The sequence below is a fragment of the Canis lupus genome, chromosome 13, assembly GCF_011100685.1.
Source record: "Canis lupus familiaris isolate Mischka breed German Shepherd chromosome 13, alternate assembly UU_Cfam_GSD_1.0, whole genome shotgun sequence".
Classification (NCBI taxonomy): Eukaryota; Metazoa; Chordata; class Mammalia; order Carnivora; family Canidae; genus Canis; species Canis lupus.
Window position 1 is genome coordinate 23,935,020 of NC_049234.1, and position 19,382 is coordinate 23,954,401.

The following is a 19,382-nucleotide window of genomic DNA, read 5'->3' on the forward strand; positions in this document are numbered from 1 at the left end:
CCCAGAAATCCCACCACAGACACTAGCGCTTCCTTATTATTAATTTATTTCCCCCTGCCGTAATCCCTTCTTTTGTAAGCCTCACTCTTTCTAGACTGACCCACCGGAGGGCTGGGGCTTGGTCTTACTCATCACTGAACCTTCTGCCTCTAGCCCAGTGCCTGGCGCTTCATAAGCATCACATGAGGAGGGTGTCCTCGACAGCAGGGCACACGGGTGGTATCCAACGTCTACTCAGCGCTTACTCTTTGCCAGGCTGTGTCCTAAGCCCTTTACATGCTCGAACTCATTTAAGATGATGGTCTTACAGGATCGCTCTTCTCACTTAACAGACGAGGAAACTGGTCACAGAGAAATAACTTGTGCAAGGTGACATTTGAACACTGGAGTTGATGTGTAAGCCCAGAGAGGTTCGAACCTCAGGTGTTCCACTGAGAGTGGGAGTTCCGGTGGTTGGTGCCAGGCACACCATTTAGTGCATGGTGACTACGTGTTTGGGACCAGACTACAAGCGGGCAAGTCACACAGGTCAGCGGCTAAAAGAGGGTGGAAATTCCTATGGGAGACACTTTGTCTCTAGAAAATGCTATTCTAGAGGCCTGCTTTAGATTCAGCTCTTGACTTTCCAGAGAGGAAGAGCAGCCTGTGTTTCCTGGACCGGCTCTGTGTCACTTCCTTGTCGCCGTCTTTTCCTTGGGCTGCTACATCTCTTCCCTCTGTCTAGAACATTTCCTTTTCCCTCTCTTCTGTGCCTTCCTCACTGCCACTGTGATCCCATCTGGAGAAATCCTCCTGTCTTTCAAGGTCCGGTTCACGCCTACTGTCTTCTGGGGACACTTGCCCAGCTGTCATCCCCACTCACTTGCTCTCCCAAACTGAACTCATGTCTAAATTGCATGTACACGACAAAGTGGTGACTGGCATGGGCTCTTGCACCAGACACCTGGCTCTCAGTCTGGCTCTGCCACCCTGTGTGAGTCTCCCTCCTTCATTCCCTCACCTGTGAAATGGTGCAGTCAGAGCCCCTACATTGCACGGTTTTGTGAGGTATTAGTGGAAGAGCACATATCAAGAGCACCTAGTCATGAGATGTGAACTTAGTATGTGACCCTGTACTTTTACTCTTCTAGGAGGGGCCTTCCATGCATCTTTCCATCTCCAGCGCTCACCAAAATGCCTGGCACACAGCAGGTGCTCACTAAATGAAAATGCAATTTGAGTTGAACAAAGTAAGCGTTCATTGGGCACCCAATAAATGTACCAAGTGCAAGATATGCAAAGATGGGTGGCAGCTAAAAGTCAGGATGCATGTATACAAGCACAGCCGATAAGAGACTTGGAAAGAAGACGCATGCGGCACTTCCATTGGTTCATTTGTTCATCAAGGCATTTGTTGTGCCAAGCTCTGGGAAGACAGACATGAATAAAATGTGCTCCTGGGTCTTCAAAAAGACATGACCTGGTACATAATTCATATAACTGGGCAGATGACTGCTGTCCTCGGGTGTGCCTCAGGGCTCTGAGGACAGAGCCACTGGATTGTGGGTCAGTTTGAAAGGGATGGGGGAGGGGAAGCTGGATGAGATGGGCAGGGCCTTTGCACTTGCCGGTTCTTTTCCCCGGGACACCTTTTCTCTCATCCTTCCGGTTCTTTTCCCCGGGACACCTTTTCTCTCATCCTTCCTGTCTCAGATGGCGTGTCCTCTCCTCCAGCAGCCCCTTCGGAAAGCTGCCTCCTCATGGCTCTATCACCGTTCCCTGTTCAGTTCTTCTCAAACCCTGACCATGGACCCTGGTGAATGAAAAGAGGGCAAGGAAACGGAACTAGCATTTTTTGGAATACCCACTATGTGCCAGACACAGGGCTCTTTAACTGCCGAACGCTATTTCATTAATTTCCCCCAAAGTTCCCGGGGTGGTGGTATTCTTACCCTCATTGGGCAGACTACAAAGGGCCCCTGCCCCTTCTTGGAAGGCAAATGCCTTTGCCCAAGGTCACCGGCCGGATGTAGAGGAATAGACTTGGAATCCAGGGCCAGCTGCCTCCCCACACCCATGGTGCTTTCATGGCACCGGGAGAGGCCAAGTGCAAGAAAGGAAATGGAATGACTCGTTTACTGCTTCAGGCATTTTCAGCAACAAGTAAGTGATTTCCCTAATTCCCATTCTGCTGTTAATACAGAAACTTGGCAGCTGGGAACCAGGCTGCAGAAAAACAGGTTTCCTTCTTAACTCAGCAGCACCCCCTGCAGGAGATGAGGGAACACAGCAGAAGTGATGGGGGCCGGAGGGCTCCTCTCTGCCGGAGGGGATCCAGCAGGCACTGCAGACAGCTTCCAGGCCCTTCCTTACTAAAAAGGAGCACATTGAGACTGAGAAAGGAATTTGCCCAAAGTCACACTGTTAGTGATGGCAGATGTGAAGCCGGCTTCTGACTCCCCGTTCAGTGCCCTCTCCCCACCCACTCCCTCCCTCTCTCCGCCTCTCTCCTTCAATAAGCATTAATTTAGCACCTACTATGCCTTGGGTATATTTCTTCTTGTGGATTATAAATATCAATGGCTAAACTTTGTCTTTTGGGATTATTGTTGTATTGATTCATCGCCACTAACAACATACTTCATCACTACAGCTAAGAGGTATGGACCATTGCCACGTGTCAGGCACTATGCTAAGGCAAGAGCTCAGTTGATCCTCACAGGGGAGGAAATTAAGGCTTAGGGAGGTTTAGAAATGTGCCTGGGATGGTTTAGTAAGCTGTGGAGCTGGGATTCGATTCCCAGATCCTTCTGACTCTGGAACTGGATCTTAACCACGTATGTCATATTTATTCTTTCAAGTATCTAAGGTTAGTTCAAGGAGCCTCCCTACTCCAATTAGGATTTTGCTTCCATTTCAAATAATTACTTTTTTTTTTTTTTTGTCTAAGACTGGGGCTGACTCCCTCCTTGAGTTTGTTGCTTTTTTTTTAAGGTTCTATTTATTCATGAGAGACACACACAGAGGCAGAGACATAGGCAGAGGGAGAAGCAGGCTCCCTACAGAGAGCCTGGTGCCAGACTCGATCCCAGGACCCCAGGATCATGACCTGAGCTGAAGGCACATGCTCAACCACTGAGCCACCTCGGTGCCTCTTGAATTTGTTGCTTCTTAAATCCCTGGGAGTTTATATTGAGGTTCTACTCTGCACCAGGCACTGTTGTAGGTGCCAGGGATACAGAAGTGACTGCAACTCAGCTAAAAGGTCCTGGCTTTGTGGGTGTCAGCCTCAATACAAGGCAACTGGCAAGCTTTGTTCTAATAGTAGCACAGTACAACTCCAGGGGGCACCATCCACACTGCAGTGGGTGAAAAATGGCACCTTTTGACTTGTGCAGTGCACTGCCAGTGTGGCCATATCCGGTAGCCCTGACCTAGTGAGATGAGAACAAGGGGCCGGGGCAAGGGGTGAAGGATGGGGAACAGTCACTTCCGCCTCTGCAGACTGAGGAAGCTTCACAGCAAAGGGCACTGGCTTGTGAGTGCTGCCAAAGCCGTACAAACTTTGATTTCCTGTCCTCTTCAATGGGAAGGTGGTGTCAAGTTTTGAGGAAATATATCTCCGCCTTTCAACCAGCGGAGCAGAAAATCTATTTCAGTTTCCATTTCTCCATTAGCTACAAGTTGCATTTCATTTTAAGTTCCCAGGAATTTCGCCCTTGGTCTAATTTTCGGCGGAATGCCCAGTTCCTCTCATTCGGGTGGTTGGCTCCTGGAACTGGAGCTCACCAGCTGCAGGTGACATGTGTAAGACCAGAGCATCAAGTGTGGGCAACCTGACAACCGTCCGAGGAAATCTCTGCCCCCCTCCCTTGGAGGGGAATGAGCTCATGGCAGCCCCTGAGAAAGGAGGAAGACAGCACTCTCACCTCACCAGCTGTCCCTCACACCCTCACCATCCACAAGCCCTGTCACATTTATTCTCTCAAGTGTCTAAGGTTAGCTCAAGAAGCATCCCTACTCTAATTAGGATTTTGCTGAATTTGTCCCTTTGCACACATGTGACTTTAGCTTAGAGTATGAGAATGCAAGGAATTGCTTTGCATTTTCTAAATATAGAATTATTCTAGAAGGACTATACTTTTCCCCAATCCCCTTCCTGAAGATGTTCATTCAGACCCTACTAGGGAGGACATGGTTGTGGGTGAGGAAGGCAGGATGGGGTTGGCCTCAAGGGTTCCAAAGTGTAAGGGACAAAAGAGAAAAAAAAGAAGAAAGAAAGACGTTCTTTCAGCCTTCCAGAAGCTCCTGGTCCCATTGTTGCTGGCCTTGCAACCATAGGAGCAAACAGGGGGAAAGGACCTGGTGGTGAAGGAAGACTTTCTTACCAGGCAGACTGTGAGGAGGAGCCCCCCACCCATCTCCCCTTAATTGCAGAGCAAGGAGAAGCATCAACCGGTGTGGCAGAGGGAGATGGGGGAGGATCCTCTCTTCTGTTCTGCCCTGGGCTGGGCCTGGGGGCCTGGGGGTGGGAGGCATGAGAAGGATATCCATCAGCTTCTGGATTTCTCATTACTTTGGAGTAGGAAGCTTCCTTTCCTTCCCATGTTGCGAGTTAAATAGGCATTTGACAGCCAGTCGGGGAACCTAATCAGCCAACATAACCTTGTTTCTGTGGGAAAATTAATTCTATGGTCCACACAACAGTCTTAGAAATCAACTCTTGGAGCACATCTCTTCGTCGAATTGAACTGCCTCTGCTGTTGGTCATTGTAAAGTTTCGTGTTGTGAAAAAGAGCTGTGACTTCGGATGTTTGGGTTCCAGGCTGCCCCATGTCAGCTGTGTCATGTTCTTGGTCAAGTCCCATCATTTTCTTCTTTGGGGTCTTGCCTGAGAATGAGGGCTTGGACCAGATGAATTCCCATGCACTCCTGGAGTCTGAGGCTTCGGGACTTTGAGTCTCTCCATTATGTTACTCTCATTTTTAGCATGCTGTTGCATTTCTCACTGAATAGAAGGCTTCCTTGACTCTGGATCCCACCATGGTTATAGGGTGACCTCAGGACTTGGTCTCCTACACCCCTGCCTCCTCCTCTGTCCCTCCAGCTAAGGGGCAGTAGCAGCTTTCCGCTATTATTAACTTCTGGGTTGCCTCATTATTTTCCGGTGGGTTTTTCAGCCCTTGTGTCACCTGTATAACCCATTCCCCGCACTAATTTCCTCCTGTTCCAAATACGTAGAGTGGTTTCTGTTTACTTGGTTGGACTTTGACTGGGATATTCAAGCTTTTGTTGGTTTTACCTTAGAACAGCCAGCAATAAAGATGATAATGATAATGTTGATGATTATAACCCCTTACTCAGTGTATAACCTCACATATTACAAAGCTTTTACTCGGGTTCTATAATTTTAGTTTCATAATAACAGTGTGATGTAAGAAAGGCATTTATCATTAATTCCACTTTACAGAAGAGGAAATGATCTCACTGAGTATCACAGCTGATAGATCTTGGGACAGCTGGGACTAAAACCCAAGGCTTTGGTTTGTCAGCTAATTCCCCTCACCCAAGTTGTCCTGCTTTTTTCATTATCCCACCTACCCACCTTGGAATGATGTCTTAATGCTGCTCCTTTAGGTATGATGCACAAGCATCAGGAGAGGGCGTATTAGTTATCTCTTGCTGTGTAACAAATTACCCCAACACTTAATGGTTTAGAACAGTATCATTTATTATTTTGGAAATGGTTCATGCAGGCATTAATGCTCTCCTCTATCCCACATTGTTGATTGTTCTGCCAGAACTGGAAGAGTGGGTTCAGTCTGGGAGGACTTTGAGGTTATACTTTTCAACAATCTAAGCTGGAGTCCGGCTGTGAAGTGATGAGGAGGAAGGTGGCTGGCTGATGTTTGCACGGGGCACCACTGAACATACGTATAGGCTTCTGCCCCTGACAAACCCTGCAAATGAAGCAGCCTCTAGCCAAGGGACAAGGCCAAGGGGGTGATGCAGAAATCTGTATTAAAATCATTAAATGAGAAACACTACTGTGTCTTTCTCTCCATCTGTATTCTTCACCGAGTGTCCAGCATACATCACACTAGATGGCAAGGGAATGGCTGCACTCTGGGACTTACAAACCATCAGAAAGAAAAAAATATTGTGTAGTCTTGGGTCCCCAGGGACCCCAGCCTTTGGGGAGGATCAGAGTCTCCATAGCCACCACACCCTCTGTGTTGTCAATAGCCGATAAATATTTATGTTTACCTTATGCTCACCTTGTGTCGGTCTCTTACCCCACTGTCTAGTGTTCCCTGCCAAGGACCTCACTTCGGTTATTTCTGGAAGTCCCAGGGTCTGGTCCCTGTGTACATGTGAACTCTGTCCTTCTGGCTCCAGCCTTTTGTTTACTCTCCTTCTTCTCAGCTGTAGCTTTCTGCTCTGATGTTCACAGCCAAGCTTTGAAAGTCCTTGCCAAGGCCACGGTGCTTGGTATCTATGGTGGGGCTACTGTGTCTCCCTGGCACCACTGTGTTCCATGCTGACCCAAGGAGAAAGCCCATCTCTGTTTACATCTTATCTGCTCTCATATACCCCAAGCAGGGCCACCTTGCCTCCCAGTAGCTCAGTGATATTTTAAGGATATAACTCTATTTTTTGCTTTGTTTTGTTTTCTTCTGTTTCAGTTTCCCCCCTCACATCTTCTTATCTAAGCTCCAAGCCTGATGTAAAGAGGCAGATTGGGAAGCTTCTGAGCCACTCACTCAAGCCACTCTCCATTACCCCACCTGTCCCACTGGAACATCACCTAACCCTATTCCCTTAGAATTATATTTTCTAGGTGCTGGGCATAAACCATTGTTCAAGGGTGTACTAGCTGTCTATTGTTGTGCAACAAATTACCCCAACACTGACTGGCTTCAAACAGCACCATTTAGTATCTGACAGTTTTTCTGGGTCAACAATCCAGGAGAGGTTTAACCAATTTCTCTGGCTCTAGGTCTCTCAGATGGCTGGAGTCATGTTAAGAGCTCGGCTGCGAGCTGGCTTTCTAGCTCACTCATACAGCTGTTGGCAAGATTCAGTTCCTTGTTAGCTCTTGTGCTGGGGTCCTCAGTGCCCCAGGAACCGCTGGCTGGAGGCCCTCTTTGGTGCCCTGCCACATGGGCCCCTCCATAGAGTATCTCACAACAAGTACTGGTTTCTTCATAGTGAGAAAGTGAAAAATCAAGATAGAACACACACAAGATAGAAGTAGAAGTCACAATCTTTTGTGGCCTTATCTTGGAAGTGACATCCATCAGTTTTGCCAATGTTTATTAATTAGAAACACGTAGCTAGATACAATCCATACTTAGGAGGGGATTACACGAGGGTTGAATAGCAGAAGATGAGAAGTACTGGGGACCATCTCAGAGGCTGTGTACCACTGATGACAGGGGTAGGGTGAAATTAATTTTGATGTTGAGCAAATTATGATTAAAAACAAGCAGGCATTAGCCATTTACTTTAAAGTGCCGTAAGAAAATGTTACTGGATGTTATTGCCAAAGAAGAGGCTAAGAAAGAGGGGGGACTCAATTCAGAGAAAAATATGAAGTATAGATGGTTTTCAAATGTGATTGCCAGCAGGAACTGTGACTTGCTCCTAAGTAAGAGGATATGGCAATAGGGATGTGATGTTACTCTCATGATTAGGTCGTATAAGACTGTCATATCAGAGATTCTCCCTGTGGGCTCGATGAAGTAGATAAGCCTACCTGGCAAGGAGCTAAGGGTGGTCCCAAGGATCTGAGGATAGCCTCTTGCTGACAGCCAACAAAAAGCCAGGGTCCTCAGGGAGAGAGTCACAGGAAATGAATCCTGCCAACGACCTAAATGAAATTGGAAGTTGATTCTTTCCCACTTGAGCCTCCGGATGAGAAGGCAGCCCAACTGGCATGTGTATTGCAGTCCAGTGAGACCCTCAGCACAGAAGCCGGTTAAGCTATGCCTAAACTTCTGGCTTACGGAAACCGTGAGGACACAGGTGTGTGTTGTTTTAAGCCTCTACATTTGTGGTGTTGTGTTTCACAGCAATAGAAAACTAATGCACCCACTCTAAGACACATGCAAAAATCTAAAAACGATTTCAGGGCATGGTAAATTTAACTATGTAATTTTGTTTCAAATTGCCACCAGGTTCCAAATACTTATGAAATCTTCTGAAGGACAAAGCCCCTAAGGCCAAGTTTAACAAGTCTTGGTGGAAAACAGAGACCTGTGAGCAACATCTGCAGAGCAGAGGAAAGAGCACTTTTCTGATGGGGGTGCCAGAGACAACCAGGAGAAGGTGGCCAATCCAGAGTCATTGAGAAGACACTTCACATCAGCTGAGTGAAGACTTTCTGAGGGTTGAGCCAGAAAAGGATTAGAGGGCATGTTTATTTTTTCCTTTTCCATTTGTGATCTGGAAAAAAAGGATGAAAGAGAATGGTGGGAAGTTGATGTTGAGTGAATAAAAAAGCAGCTGTCTTTCAGCTGTGGGAAGTCTAATTAATTTACTTGTGAGTGCTTAGCTTGGGCTGGCCACAGGCTCTGGGAGCATTCACATCACATCCACAAACTGGGACGAATTTGACCAGAGAGTGAGGCCCTGACCTTCAGTTAACTAGTAGCTGGTATTAGAGGAGTCTCTGGAGACAGAGCACCATGTCGAAATTAGGGACTTTCTTCTCAGACTTGCTCCATATCCTATGTCAGTGCCAATGTCTATTTAATGTGGTAATAATAGCTAAATAATTGTTATTTAATTTTTTTTTTTTATTTATTTATGATAGTCACAGAGAGAGAAAGAGAGAGAGGCAGAGACACAGGCAGAGGGAGAAGCAGGCTCCATGCACCGGAAGCCCGATGTGGGACTCGATCCCGGGTCTCCAGGATCGCGCCCTGGGCCAAAGGCAGGCGCCAAACCGCTGCGCCATCCAGGGATCCCTTATTTTATTTTTATTTTTTTATAATATTTAATTTATTTATTCATGAGAGACACACAGAGGCAGAGATATAGGAAGAGGGAGAGGCAGGCTCCCTGCAGGGAGCCCAATGCAGGACTCGATCCCAGGACCCTGGGCTCACAACCTGAGCCAAAGGCAGATGCTCAACCACAGAGCCACCCAGGTGCCCCAATTTGTGTTATTATAATGTAAATGCTCTTTTTCATTGAAGAATTTTTCTTGGTTTGAGTTCCTCCAAAGCAGACTCCAGGCAGGGATTTGGATGACAGTAGTTAATGTGGAGGTGATCCAAGGAAACTGCATTAGGGGTGATGAAGTGAGCCAAGGAAGGGAGGAAGCCAGTGAAAGTGCATGAGTGAGTCTCTTGCCACCGTGGGCACCTGTAACTTTAAGAGACAGTTTTGGCTTATGTAAGAATCGCCCCACTGAGGGGTGAGACAACTGGGGTATTTATTTACTAATTCTCGTCCTGTATTAGTTGAGGGTTACTCTTGGAAGCTCTAGCTCCCTGGCCTGCCCTGATAGGGGACCAAGTGCACTGTCGTGGCAGAGAAAGAGCACAGATCAAGAGAAGTAAGAATTTGGAGTATGAAGGCAGAGGAGTGTATGTGAACTGTCACCACACTGCAGGTGACCTGTGGGATGAGCTGATGGGGTGAGGGCAGGACACTGGTGTGTATGAAGTGTAACCATAATACCCAAGGGAATAACAACCGATAATAGGACATGCTTTCTCAAACACATTGAACAACCGGGGCTCATTTGGAGAGAGTCTTCTAGGTCACAAGACACTATAAAACTGACTCAAACAAAGATGCTGTTGGAGCCAGGCACCACAGAAACACACATGTCTCCTTGCATCAGCATATGGGCCTTGGGCCTCTCTTTGTGGGTTGCCTTTAATTGGTTGGAGCTGGGCCCATTAATGGCTAGGTAACAATGGCAAGAGCAAGGATGTATAAGGCAGGACCCCAGAGAGAATTTTGAAGCCATGAAAAGCTGGACCCACCTCTGTGAGTCTTAAAATATTCTCACTGTAGCAAGTATCCTTTGCATTAAGAGTTGTAAGTCACCTCTCATTTAAAACATAGCAGATAGTTAAGATTATTAAGAGTCAAAATGAACTGCCTTGGTCCAGAAGGGGGGTATTGGCCAAATACTAAGATTTGGACTAAAATCCTTAATATCCAGATGATGAACAGCTAGAGAACAAATAACTTTTCGAACTCAAGTCACTCGTATGATCAATGCTATTAGGAATTGTCAACATTTATTGAATGGTTCCTCCATGCTGGTCTCTGGGCTGTGTTCTTTATATGCCTGACCACCGAATCCTCACAACCACCCCGTTAGAGAGATATTCTGAAATCTCCAGTTCATAGGTTTGGGAAGGAGACTTAGATTAAGGAACTTGCTCAAGTCCTGAGAATAGCAGGGGCAGACCTGGGATTGGAGGCCAGGCGTGACTCTAGGAACTTGGGAAGAAGTTCCCTAAGAAGGCTGCTAGATCGTGTGTGCCCTCTGAGATGGTTTACGTCTTGGTGGGCCGCAGACTAACCGGGTTCTTATTGTTAGATCAGGGGTCCCGGGTTTTATAAAATGCTAACGTGAGAAGACTGTCAAACATCTGATGTTGCACATGACAGATGCCAAGTGACTGCGTGTGCTGGGAAGTACCTGTGCGTGCTGAGTTGGGATGGCACCTGTGAACCGCGTGCCACACTTTAACACTCAAGTGTGAAACTTCCCAGAAACAGTCTGTCTTCCACAGGATGGGAGGCTCGGCAGCACCAGTGTCCTCAGAGTAGGGTGATCAAGACGCTTATTTTGAGTTCCACCCTTTGCTGGCTGTTTGACTTCGGGCAAGGGACTTAGTCACCAGGGAACCTACTTTTCTCATCTGTAAAATGAGGATAATGAGACCTGACTCCTGCCTTCCTCGCAGGGAGGGCAGGAAGCTTCCTGAGATCACCTCATCAGAGCCTTTTGATCTGCTTGAAAGAATCCTCCTTAATTGCCCGGCCAGGCACTTGAGCAGCTGGGCGAAAGTTTTATGACCCAAGATTCCCACAGCCCATAATCCACACGCTCCCAGAAGCCCTCGGAGGTTTTCAATGATAGATTCGGCTGGTGAACGTTTTGCCAGACCATCAGCCTAGATTTCTCAGGGACTGACTCATCTACTAGGCGGTTTCCCAGGGGTGTCCTTGCCAATGCTTCCACTTATTTGTGTCGTATTTCTTAAGAGTTACTTTGTGCACGTGGCAATTTCTCACCCTTCCTTGACTTGTCCACACAGTCCCCTCTGGCATCACCAAGAGTGCTGCTAACCCCCAAGGACCCGTCTTGGCTGTTCAGCTATAGCCTTGGATATGCGCTTTGCCCTCTGGGTCCCGTTTTGAAAAGGCTTCTTCAAGTGAGTAGCTTGTCCACCTTCTCATTTCTTGTTGGGACCATCACAAAAGCTTCCTAAGGGGCCTCCCAGGTCCTGCTCTTCTTTGCATCTGTCACATTGTAATCTGATCCATAGGACAGGCCGCTTCCCCTCCTTGGGGCCCGTCAATGCTTCCCCCTTGTCCACCCAGGAAAAATGCAAGAAATTAACCTGGCATTGAAAGCTCTGCCCACACCCCTAATTCAAAACCTGGCCCACCTTTTCTTTCTTGTTTCATTTCTCAGTTCTTCCCTGGTTGAGTCATTCAGTTAACCATTCTGCTTTATCTGCTGATGGCCTCCTGTGTGCCAGGTGGTCACTCTGGAGGACAAAGTAAGGCCTCCGAGCTCACTGAGCTCACGGCCTCATGGCAGATAGAGACACACACACTGGCGAGTGCCATGCAGCTTGCTAAGCACCTTAATACGGAAGTGGAGGGTCTCTAAGAACCTGCTCAGGGGAAGCCTAACTCTGCCTGGGGTGAGGATACCATGTCTAGCACTCAAAGATGAATAAGGGTGGCCGCTGGGAGTGGAAATATGTCTCATCAAGAATGACTTAGGTGTGAAAGAGGGTGTGGGGCATTCTGGAGACTGACACCACAAGGGTGATTCATGACTTAGCAGGAAGCCCAGTTCTTGAAGGTCCTGGTGAACCTTGTCCAGAGGCCTGGACCATACTCATGAAGGAAAGGGATGAGCAGCAGGGAGGTGATGTGATCACCACCCTCTTGACTTGGCAACCTCTCAGGTGCTCTCAGACTCCTGGGCCTTCACCAGGTCTCCTCTTTCTTCCTGATGCCCCTCCCTCTCCACCCTCCTCTCCCCATTCTCCTCCTGCTACGGACCTACCCATTTTTCATGGTCCCCTTCAAATGCCATCTGTTCTTCAAAGACTTCCTTTGGCACCTGGAGTCCATTACTTGTATGTTGCCGTTTCTCACATTCTACTTGTAGTTCATGTTAGTTGCACCTGTTTGTCTCCCCACTGGACCAAAAGCTCCTTAAAGGTGTATTTACCTCAGAATATTTACTTCTGCACTTGCCATAGCCCTTACTGTGCTTTGACCCAGGCCTCTCCCAAGCTCTAGTTCCATCATTTATTAGCAACGTGATCTTGGACAAGTCACTTTATCTCTGAGACCTGGAGTTGTCTCATCCATAAAATGGGGTAATGATTTTTATTGCATAGGATAATTGTGAGGATTAAGTAAAGTACCTAGTTAGCACTCAATAAACATTAGTTGCCTTCCTCCCTCTTCTGGTCTCTGGTTCAGAAAGGTTGTTGCAACATCGTGGGAGAGCATCACGGAGGGAGGAGTGCTGTACTTTTCCCATGGGCCCAGAGGAATTGTTGGATGCATGTGGGAGATCCCATCCGCACTGGCTTGCTGCATGCCCAGGCAGAGAGGCAGGATATTGGCGTTATTGCGTGGAGCCTTGGGTGTCATTGGTAGTCACTGCCACTCGTTCCTATCGGAGCATCTTTGACAACTTCCATGGAGTACTCATCCTTAATGTAATCAAAAAAGAAAATGCTGCAAATGATTTGCAGAAAAGAAATTCAGTAGTATGAGTGTCCTTGTCTAGGATTATGCCCTAAACCAAGGTGTGCTTGCGGGGGGAGGAAAAACAGTGATCTGCCCATGAGTCTCTTCCTTTCACACCTGGTCACTGCTCATTGTGTGCACAGAATCTGTAGTATGAGAATACAAGGGTCACGGTCATGGCTGTGGTCACCCTGGTCATCACCATCAGTGGCAGCCTCCTCCTCTTCCCCCCCATCAGGGTACATCCCCACCTCCTCACCTCCCATGATGTTCTAGTAGACCCTGTGTGCATGCCTAGCCTTGCAGGTCACTGTGCTGCTTTTATCCTTCCTTGATTCTTACAACAACCCCGCAAGGCAGGTAGGGCAACTGCCATCATTTTAGTTGGCAAGGAGTTAGGGTGCAGAGGGCCTGGATGACTTGCTCAGGTCAGAGCCCAGACTGGGAACTGAGGAGGGATGTGCAGGGCTGGGGGGCTGAGACTCTGGTGGTTTGAAGCCTTCAGAGGACTGTCTGACAGAGAGGACAGCCTTGTTTCTTGGCAGAATGTCACCGTGAAGTCAGGAATTTTTACCTCACTGGTGGAAGTCAATCCCTTTTTCTACTTCTCTACTTCCTTTTGGTTCTTGGAATACCTACTGTGTGCCTGGGTACGTACATGTTGGTTGCATAAATAAAGATTATAGGAACACGTGGAGAGTAATAATGAGATTTCCCTCAAGTTTATGGGGCTGGTGTGATTTCTGGAATATTCCACAGATGTCCCCCCCACCCCCTGCTTCCTTGCCTTGGCATACAGATGTGTAAAATTGCAGGAACATATATATTTGTCCACTGTGGAAGTGCTAGGGGCAGATCTTCTTTGTGTCTACTGTTTTAGTCATATTTTCATGGGGAAGGCAGAAATGTCATTGTATTGGGGATACCGGGAAGGTCCAGTGTTCGTTGGGTCACATTTGTCTGTTGAGCAGGGTTAACATTCTGAGCCTTCATGTCGCTTCCTTTCTTCTGGACCCACCTCGATTCTGACCTGGTTCCTTGCACTTTTACTTTTTCATGTTTTAACTACCCTCTCTCTCTCTGTAAGTGTTTGGGGATCATTTTTGGCCCAAGAACAGAGGTGTTTTCCTTTTCTGTGCCAGCCTCTTGATGAATTAAAAAAAAAAAAAAGCTAGCTTTCACTAGCTAGGTGTGAAAGCTTTAGAATTCCAAGAGACATATATCAGCAAATGGATTTTTCAACAAGACCCCTTCCATTGTCTACTCAAGATAATATTGGGATACAATCAGGCATCACTGGCATTGCATTCTCTGTTCTCTGTTGCAGAGATTTCTTTCTTGGGATTGTTTCAAACAATTCTGAACAGTGAAAACCACCTCCTCCCTGCTTCCTCATTCCTACCACCTACCTTAGGAGGGGAGATGAGGACATTCTTTCATGGTCAAGGTCCTGAGACATCCTTGGTCACTGTTTGCCTAGGGACAAGGTGACCTGACTTCCTCTTTTATACTTGAGACGTTTCTACTTTGACAACAGTGGCATTCAATTGCTATTTCTTATTTCACATCTGGGGCCCTGGGAGCCAGGTTTCCTCTAATCTCTAATGGGTTTATTACAGAGTAGAAGGTACAGGAAAAAATTCTCATGATTTACAGCAAGATATAGAGACTTTGAAGAACATCTCATCTTGCATTCCCTTCTCTTTATTGTAGCAAATTATCTCTTGGGAAAGGAGGAGCCCCAAGACTTGAGGTACTGCGTTCTCCTAGATAGAGTTTATCAAATCCATGTTTTTCTCTCTTGAGAAAAAGAGAGTGGAAAGTCACATGGTAGGCAGTCATGGTGCTTGGCCGTCAAGGACAGAACTTGTAAGTCTGGGTCCTTGTTGGGACCCCACCAATGTTATCACTCTGATCTGAGAGTGCTATGTGGGTAGGGGTCCCTTTGGTGGGAGGTAGGAGGTGCTGGAGCTATGGTGCTTTAGCCCAGCTGCATATCATAATCCCCCTGACCCTTGAATCAGAATCCCTTGAGGTGGGTCCAGACATTGGGATTTTTTTTTAAAAGCTTCCCATATCCAAAATATGGATATGATTGCACAACCATATTCTAGTATGTAACATGAACCACTGCCCTTGGGCAGACTCCAGTTCTATAGAGTGTCACAAAACATTTAAATAAAGTGCATCTTTTTGTCTCTACAGTTTCTTCTATCCTTTATTCTAGTAGAAGAAGAACCTAATGGGAGAAGTACCTAGTACCCACCAGAAGTATCTGGTACCTTGTGGGAGAAGTACCCAGTACCTAGCAGAAGTACCTAGTATCTTGTGGAAGAAGTACCTGACATCTAGAAGGAGAAGAATGAGTGAGCATTGGCACTCCTAGCTCCAACACCTTCTGAGATCCTGGGGTTTATAGACCTTCGCCATGTAATCCTTGCACCAAGTCTTCAAAGCAGGTGCCACTGTTCCAATGGAATTCAAAGGAAGTTTAGGGACATCCCAGAGGTTTGCATGGAGCTAAAGGTAGAACTAGGATTTGAATGCAGACCTGCTTAGTGCCCAAGTCCAATTTATTTGCTCCCTAGCTGGATAGCACCCAGCAGGTCAGGTCCTCCACTCCTCCTACAGTCCTTATGATGGCAGTTAAGAGTCATTCCTTCTCTGAAGCCTTGGACCACAAGATCTGTGATAACCGCACCCTCCAGATTGCCTCAGGAGCCCAGAGGCCAAGAGTGCTTTCCTTCCCATTCAAAGGACTGCCAATACTTCCCCCGTTCCTCAATGTCACCCTCCAAAAGAATCCTCCAGTGGGCCCTGCACAGAAGCAGTGTGCAGTTTTAAAAAATCTCTATCTTGATTTTCAGCTTGGAAAGAACAGTCCCCAGAACTACAGCTCCCCCTGAACTGTCATTTCTCAGAATCCTTCCAAAAATGTGGGACTTTGATATGCAAGAGACACAGAACTGTGGATATTTGCAATGCTTTCTGTTTTTCCCAGGTTGTCCTGTTCTCTTCAGCTGGGTGACAGTGTCAAGGGGCATGACAGCCTAAGGAGGAAATGTAACAGGGCTTCTTGGTCTCCATTAAAAGCCAATTATACAGAACCTGTATAAAAAGGTGGGCTCAGCACAAGCCTGGGTTTCAAGTCACAGGCGACACCATATGTATCAACAGTATGATCTGACCTCCCTCTCTCCACGCACACTGGCGGTGAGTCTAGGAGCGTTCCCTTAGGAGGTCCTGTTCTGCTGAAAGTCAGTTCCATCTGGGAATCATGGTCAATCCTGAGTATGGGCTTAGAGAAGGCAGAGCACAGATTGGCAGGTGTCCAGAAGATGACAGCCAGCAGGGTAGAGGGATTTGAAGTGATGTATGACAATGGAAAGAAACAAAACTGAGGCACTTCGCATAACGTCCCCCCCACTTGGGAGGGAGCAGCAGGTGCCTTCTTATGGCCTCCGGGCTGCTTACCGTGCATCAGGCTAGGCCAGGCTGTGTCACAGGCACTAAAGAAGCCACACAGGTTGCAGTGGCTTAATAAATACCATAGCTTATCATGCGAGTTTGCTTTAATTTTGTGGTAACACCATCTGGCACATAGAACCTTGGTGACAGGTGCCATAAGGGCAGAGACCGAGGGAGGAGGGTATCGGCTTCAAATTCCTTCAGTCTGGATGTGACAAAGCCATATGACCAGTGAAGCCAAAAACATTTACTATCTGGCACTTTGGAGACAAAATTGGCCAGCCTGACACAGAAAATTCAGCCGGCTTCTGAAATTTTTCCTTTTCTTTATTTAACATGATTTCTGTAACACCATATGGCAAACACTGTTTTCAGTGTTTTATGAATATAAACTCTTCAAATTCTTATAATAACTCCACGAGGTGGATATCATTATCCCCATTTTTCAGATCAGCAGATTGATGCCTAGAGACGTTAAATGAATTGTCCAAAGTCATGTCATTAGTGGGTGGTCGACTCAGGATTCAGAACCAGGCACTGGGGTTCCAGAATCCTTGCTCTAGCTACATTGCCCTCTGCGTGCCACGAAAGATTGCTACAAACACACAGGCCTGGGGTGCTTGGGGGTGGTGAGAGGAAGAGTGGTTGGAATGCATTAGGGACCATCGGCTCACGGGGCAGCAGAGCTGGGCAAGGCTCAGAGAGTACTGGAGCCAAAGACCTCCTCTATCACGGGACGTGGTCGGGAAGTGAGGTGCTCAAACTTTCCCAGCAAGCTCTGGTTGCTCTAGCAGGTTAAGGGCTAGGCTGAGAGGTGGCTGGACCAAAGCTCCTCAGTGACAACAACAAAGGTTTTCTTATTATGGAAATTGCCGAGCCTACACAAAAGTAGAGGAAATAGCTTAGCAGACCCCAATGTCCCTCCTGCAGGTCCCGGGGTTCGGCCAAGCTCCTTCCACCCATCACCTGCCATCAATTTTAAGCAGGGAGTGGAATTTTAAAAATAAATCCCAGACATCCTGTGGTTTTACACATGCATCCCTCAGTGTCCAAATGCATTTTGGTGGAGGCTTTGGGAGAGAAAGTGAAGCATAGGTCGGTGCTGGGGGCAGAATCGGTCCCCGTGATGGTGGAGGGCACTGATGCTTTCCCTGGTTGTCCGAGGAAGATTGGCACACACTCATTCCTCTCTGGCCCTCACTTCCCTCCCCTGTGAGTGATGCCAATGCCTGCCAGACTCCAGGCTCCTGGTGGAAAAAAAAAAAATACCACGTGGAATGCTGTCAGCAATCAGGACGAGAAGAAAGGATCTTGGGTGGTTCTCTTATTCACAACCATTCTCTTTTACCAAAAGCAGCCTCCTGCCCGAGTGGGGCCTGCGAGCCCCACTGGGTGGGTGTCTGTGTCAGCTGGGCCACAAGTGTCTTTCCTATTATCTTATTTAGCTGAGTTTGTCATTTTGCAGCAGTGCAACTCACCCCTTGAAGGGGAAACAGAGAGCCTGGAAAGAGGAGCCCGTCATCAAACCCTCATGGACCCTCCTTTGGAAAGTAAAATCTTTCCCATTGAGCTCCCATCTGAGTACCCAAAAGAGGGAGCATGGCAGGTGGAGGGGCATTTGGTCTCTTGGAAGGACCACAGGGGCAGGTAGCCTTGCAGAATTCTGGGAGCCTTGCCCCCACTCCCTAACCTGCCTGGGGGGGGTCTTCCCAGAGGATGTGTCCTTCTCTATCACTCCGGATGGGGCTCTTCTACAGCCCAGGACAGAAAGCTCCTTATCCAGCACCCAAGGGTGCTCCTTTGGAGCAGCCCATGCTTTGCCCACCCTAGGCTTGATGATAACAGCCACCCATATACACAGTTGGCTCCCTGCGCCAGGCACGGGTGCTGTGCTTGGTCCTCTGTGAACATATGAGTTTGGAACAGGGAGCCAGGGAATCTATTTATGTCATCTCTGGGCCAGAACAGATGCTAGACCTCCCACTGCCTCTGTAGCCCTCCACGTCCCTGTCACCTCTTCTTTAGGTACATTTTCATATTGATTTTTAGTTTAACAAATGTTCATATGGCACTATTCTGACAGGCACTATTTAAGTACTTTATAGCTATTAGCTTATTCTAACTTTCATGCTAACCCTTGGAGGCAGATAGCATTATCCCCATTTTATAAGTAAGGAAACTCAAGCACAGACAGGTAATTGCCCAAAGTCTACAGCTAGTATCATAGAGGTGAGAGTCTACTAGCCTAGCTACAGATTCGGGGTCAGAATCACTAGGCTGTGTCATCTCATTGAAGTCCTACAGCCACCATGTACTCAGGACACTGAGCCTCAGAGAAGTTAATTTTGCTCAAGGTCGCACAGATATAAGTGATAGGGTGGCAGGTGCAATTTGCTCTTTTTAAAAAATTTAAATTCAATTTGCCAACATATGGTATAACATGATAAGCTCATTTCATCACATACCCTCCTTAGTGCCCATCACCCAGTTACCTTATCCCCCCGCCCATCTCCCCTTCAGCAACCCTTTACTGGTTCCCCAGAGTTAGATTCCCTCATGGTTTGTCCTCCTCTCTGATTTTTTCCCCTCTCAGTCCACCTCCCGTTCCTTTATGGTCCCTTGCACTATTATATTCCACATGAGTGAAACCATATGATGATAATCGTCTTTTTCCGATTGACTTGTTACTCAGCATACCTTCCAGTTCCATCCGTGCCAATGTAAATGGTAGGTATTCATCCTTTCTGATGGTTGAGTAATATTCCATTGTATATACACATATACTACTTCTTCTTTATTCATTCATCTGTCAACAGACATTTCGGCTCCTTCCGCAGTTTGGCTATTGTGGACATTGCTGCTATGATCATTGGGATGCAGGTGCCCCTTCGTCTCACTACATCTGTATCTTTGGGGCAAATACCCAGTAATCCAATTGTTGGGTCATGGGGTAGCTCTAT

The 19,382-nt window shown here is 47.2% G+C and overlaps 1 long non-coding RNA gene across 1 annotated transcript; it reads right to left on the minus strand.

The window, feature by feature from the left end:
• Positions 1-1,439: 1,439 nt before the first annotated feature.
• On the minus strand, positions 1,440-2,128 carry LOC119876926. The gene is made up of 3 exons (XR_005368633.1): positions 1,932-2,128; positions 1,667-1,792; positions 1,440-1,628 (listed from the first exon to the last, which is right to left on the minus strand). It is a non-coding gene; the product is annotated as an uncharacterized LOC119876926 (long non-coding RNA).
• Positions 2,129-19,382: the final 17,254 nt, after the last annotated feature.